Source organism: Carassius auratus, unplaced genomic scaffold (assembly GCF_003368295.1).
Source record: "Carassius auratus strain Wakin unplaced genomic scaffold, ASM336829v1 scaf_tig00040813, whole genome shotgun sequence".
Classification (NCBI taxonomy): Eukaryota; Metazoa; Chordata; class Actinopteri; order Cypriniformes; family Cyprinidae; genus Carassius; species Carassius auratus.
Window position 1 is genome coordinate 84 of NW_020526611.1, and position 5,592 is coordinate 5,675.

General features: G+C 42.5%; 1 pseudogene; it reads right to left on the reverse strand.

Moving 5' to 3' along the window:
* Positions 1 to 937: 937 nt before the first annotated feature.
* On the reverse strand, positions 938 to 5,328 carry LOC113084876 (SLIT and NTRK-like protein 3; annotated as a pseudogene).
* Positions 5,329 to 5,592: the final 264 nt, after the last annotated feature.

Below are 5,592 nucleotides of genomic sequence, written 5' to 3' on the forward strand. Positions count from 1 at the left end.
GGTATAACAACATACCTTACAGAAAGACTCAAATCTAATCCAAGGTCTCCTTTTCTAGTCCAAACCCATCAATGACACATGCACACAGGCAGGAACATCAGTCTGTCTCAATCTGTCTCTTCTAGCAGCAATAAGACCTTGATAGGTTAATGTGCATTTTATAATTTGTCATTTGAAGCGCCATACAAATATGTCAAGTCTATTTCTCACAAACAGTATGCATTGGTACCCTTTTTATTTGATTTAAGACTTTGTATTTTTATTAAGAAGGCTATACCAGACGCATAATCACTATACATTGATTTAACATTACCTTTACAATTAAATCTTTCACTGAAATTACAGAATAAAATATATGCACATTTGTAACTTGTCAATCTTTGTGAGAGAGAGAAAACATTAAAAGTGCTTCCTAAAAAGCTGTTAGTGATAGTATCCAGAAGCAATTTTCTTAAGAAAGTGCGCTGAACTCCATAAAATCTTGAAGTGTTATTAGATATTCACAAATATTGATCCTCCGGTGCGTCCTTGAGATAGAATTCTGTCTTTTGTTGTATAGAAAATGAAATAGACCACTCAACGGGGTAATACGTCGCTGTATCTCTATAGCAGGTGAAGTTTATGAATCGATAACCTCCTTCTGCAGTCCAATGCATGCAGCAATCTGCAATATTCTACTAACTGTGCCAGGCGCTCCAGAGGTTCAACAACAAATCTGTTCCATACAAAAATAATGGGTGGTAACATTGCTGGCTACTCTGAAAAAAAAGGCACTTCATTGAAGAATCTGAGTATGGCCTTTCCTCCAAAAGCAACTTGGGGGAAATGTGTGTCAGTGTGTGTATGTGTAAGTGTGTGAAACACATAATTTTGCCATGCTTCTTTTTTGATACATATTCTTTGTGGGTGTGGAGTGAGAGAGTTTGTGTTAGTACTGTTTTCAATTTAATTAGAATCTATATGATTTCTCCAAGACTTCGAGGTAATCCGGCTTGGTTTGGAGTTTTGCCCTTAATTCAAGGTATTCACTTTGGGTATGCTCAGGGAATCCTTTCCCTGCAGTGAAAAGTAATGTTTCTTTTAATCTGGCATCTTGTTGTAAATCAGGGTATTGCATTCCAGGTGGATGTGAATGTGCAACGTGCATGTCCTTTAATTTGGGGACGGTGGTGTACAGGCAGTCTACAAAACCCACTGTAGGGGTCGGTCTCTGGCTGTCAATCACAGTAGGGCAAAGCACTCCATTTTCGTGAAATCCTGCCATGTCACCTGACTGATTGATGGTGACAATGGTGTTGAGCTGGGAATTGGACACAGCCATCGTCCATTCCTTCTCTTTTTCCAGAAGTGTTCGATAATTACTGTTATTTTCCTTGGTTTCTGTAAACTGTTCGCCCTCGATCTCTCCTTCTCGTGGTTTGTAAATTGGATTGTTACACATTTGAGTAACGGGATGGGGGATGTAGTCATAGATGTGACCGGGTGGCTTCTCAGGTGAGCCAGTTTGTCTTTCTTCAAAGATCTTGCACTGCATTTGAATGCCCGTAAGGTCCACCTCCTGACGCTTCCTGAAGGGAAGTTTTTTTTCGCCTCCGTAGGACGAATGCGAAGAGACCGGCAGCCACAAAGACAGAGGAGATGAAGAGAATCAGTAGGCTGAGAATCATTACAGAGAGCGGAACAGCTCCCGCTGTTGGCGCTTCTCCTAAGTCTGAGCCGCTGGTGGCCGTCATTTCATTGGGCAGGGACTGGAGAAGAAGCGGTGAATTTCAACTCAGGGCATATGACCTCAGCCTCCAGGGTGCGCAGATCCTTGCCAAGAGCGTATTCCGGGGTCTTGCAGGTCACTTCCCCCACAACAATGACGGAGCTGAGCTTCTCAATCCACTGCTTGAGCGGGATAATGTCGCAAGAGCAGTCCCAAGGGTTCTGGTGAAGGTCGATTTGAACGATGGAGTGGAGATGCTCCAGGACTCCGCTCACTGGAAGATAGAGAAAGTAGTTGTTGCGCAGGTTGAGCCTAGCCAGGGAGGTGCCAGCAAATGTATCCATGGGCAGGGTGCGCAGCAGGTTGTCATTGAGAAAAACCAACTGCAAGTTTGGCATGAGGCTGAAGGCGGCCGGTTGGATCTCTCGAATGACGTTGTACTCGAAATACAGGTAACTAAGTGCCTGCAGACCACGAAACATGCCAGGGGTGAGCCTTTCAATGTCGTTGCCATTCAAGTATAAACTTTTCAAATTAGGTAGGTTCATAAAGGCGCCTTCTTGAACATATGATATCCGATTGTTACCCAAGTGCAATAAATCCAAGCTAGAGAAGTTCCAAAAATCCGACCTGTAAATTTTCTGAATCAAATTCCCACTTAGATAGAGTTTCTTGGCGTTGAGTGGTCGTGGTAGCAGCTCAGAAATGTTGTGAAACCCTTTCTCTTTGCAATTGACAGTGAGGCCCAAGTCAGTAATGTGTAAATTGCACATGCACCCTGTGGGGCAAATGATTGGTATAGGGGGTCTGGTTTGGTAGGCAGCGACTGGAGGCTGATTCTGTCCTGGGTAAATGCTACGAGGAGTGGGTGGTGTTTTTGTGGGTCTGAACCGTTTAGTCGGCTTTACGTGTCTCTCTCTGTACTCTACTGAGGAGGCTGTGTTATGAAAAGATGACAACATAGACGAAGGCTTGGTGGGCCAGACATTTTCATTATTAAACGGTAATCTGGGAATGCCATGTTTGGCCTCCAGCTCTGCTTCAGAAAGTAAGGGACAGAGTTCACTTCTCTTGATCTCACGAAGATCCTTACCGTGTAAATGAAAAGGGTATTCACACGTAATGTCGCCCACCAGTGCTGTGTAGGGGATGCGCTCCAGCCAGGTTTTGAGCTGCACAATGTCACACACACAGTTCCATGGATTTTCCTCTAGCTGAATCTCCATCAAGCTGCGACCGATGTATTCCAGCGTCCCTTTATAGGGTAGAATTCTTAAGCGGTTGCCACGTAAGTCAAGGTGCGTGAGAGATACAGACCTGAATAATAAATTGGGTAGCACGGGTATCAAATTGTCGTTCAAAATAAGTACTCTGAGTTTGTGCAGGTTCCGAAACGCCCCACTCTCTATTCTCTTGATGACGTTGTAATCCGCCTGAAGATACTCAAGACTCTCCAGCCCCATAAAAGTGTCATTCCTGAACACCTCCAGTTTGTTTTCATGCAGAAATAGTTTTTTTAAGATGCTCAGGCCATTGAACGCGCCCACATGTATGTCCTGTAGTGCATTATTCCCCAGATTGAGTGACACAGCATTATTGAGGTGCAAAAAGCTATTAAAATACAGCCTGCGCATGGAGTTCCTCTGCAGATTGAGTTTAAAGGGTCTCGTCCAAGTCTGGGAGATCTGGCTGACATTTGTAAATCCTTTGCTGTCGCAGTGGACGTGGAAAATACCCTCCTTGACTTCACAGTAGCAAGGGTCAAAGCAAGGCTCATCTATTTCTTCCGACTCATCCAACAGAGGGATCGGCGTAGTCCATCCTAAAGCTATTGTGCTTAGCAGGGTAAACCACAGCATCCTTCCACCGAGTCCTGATGAAGTTAAGGCTGAGAGCCACTTCACAGCACTGCCAAAAAAACACAGAGAGAGAAAAAAAATCAGATGAGAAGGCTCAGACAGCGAGTGTCAGTTGCAATGCTTTGAGCATTTCGTACAATGAACTACACACACACAAAAAAAAAACACCTCCTCTTCCACATCATGACATGTTTACGATAAAGATCATGCATTATCATGGATTTGACATCTTTCATTTGATGATCGCTTACACTAATACCCCAAAAAAAAAGGATTCAAGGACATAATCACCACTAATGTTTTTAACCACAGAATGAAACAAACCAAATCGAAATTGTTTAAATCATATAACCATTACAAACAGTTCAGTTTGTATTCTTCTACATCTGTCACACACATACAGTACAAACACAGTGCAGAACAATAGACATTTGGAGAAATATTACTTTTGTCATATTTTTTTATAAATATCGCTTTCATGCAAATCTCAAACATTAGATCAATAAAACATGAAATAAAAATAAATCTATATTTAAATCGAATCAACCGCTGTATCCACTTAACATTGAGAAAAAAAAAACAAAACAACAATGACAGGTGCATCCCAAGACTGTCGCCAAAACGCCAATCAGACCTTTAATGCGTAACGAAGGTTATTTGCTTTCAAGAGTCTGGATGCACTTAATTAGAGCAGATGTTATCAGCAAATCAGTGAAGAAATTCAGAGCCAAATGCTGCTGGGTGTGCTACACTCTGAAAAAGGGAAAAAGGGATCAAAAACCCTCGAAAGATCCTTGTTTTCCGTCCAGAAGAAACTGCAATTTTCCATGAATAGCGCACTTTGTATTTTCCTCCCACCCCTCTGTGTCCTGGCTTTAGCAATCAATTCCAACGTCCTTCCATTCCCAAGCGATAAAGCAGCGAATACCTACTCGGTTTTAGTGGTGTCCAACTTTACATCTCCAGGGTTTGGAGACGGGTGGTCCCAGACTGCCTCCGATGGCTGTCTACAAAGAAAATAATAAATGTACAAATAAAAATACAATAAAAAGCATGCATCGGAATTAAAATAATTAGAAAATCTCCGTATTTTAAATATCAACGTTAAACTTAATATTTAACTTGCACTTTAGATATAACTTGGATTTTCTTTTAACAAAAATAATATTAAAACTGGGTGATTTGTATAGCATTCTGCGCAGTTACATCAGAAACAAATCAATGCATAAGTGTATTAAATACAGAGATTACTCTTTGGATCACCCATTACATTCTCCCATCTCCAAAAAGTCTGAAACGAAAAAAAAAATAACCTTTTTTTTTTTTTTTCACCGGAGCATCCGAAATAAGACGAGTTCAAAGATTTCCTGTGCCTTTTCCCGATCTCTCTCCCTCTCTTTAGGTCTCTCTCTCTCTCTAAGACCAAGAAGATAGAAGATGAAGACGTGATTTGAAAGAAATCTTCTTCTTATTCTTTTTAATACAGGTTTGTTTATGACGCCGGTTCGTTCAGTTATGCAGCTCAGTTCCGCTTCGAGCGGTTCGGTTCGGGTTGTCCCACTGCTGCGCTGCTCGCGTCTCTCATCGTGCCGGAGAAGAGCTTCGGATCGTCACGGAAATGAGCTTTAAGAAAAGCGAGCAGGGAGGGAGAGGGCAGAGATTGGAGAGACGGCGTTGGCGGAGAGGGTTGGGATGGAGGAGGCACGAGCTGTTGAGTTCGCGCTGACTGCCGCACCGGGAGCGCGCCCGCAACCGTGTGTTCTCTCCCTCGCGCTCTCTCTCTCTCTCTCTCTCTGTCTCTCTTTCTTCGTCAGCGATGTAATGTTATGTTATAGGGCGATCTCATCTCCGATTTATCTTCAGATGTACATGTCACATGCTATTTAACTCTGAGCTTCATCTGTGAACTCTTTTGAAGCGTTGGGTGCCACATTCCCATCTTAAACAGTTTATCATCTTTAATTATTTTAAAAAAATGTCACTACATTAGTTGAAATGCGACTCCGAGGTTCCTTGGCTTTACAC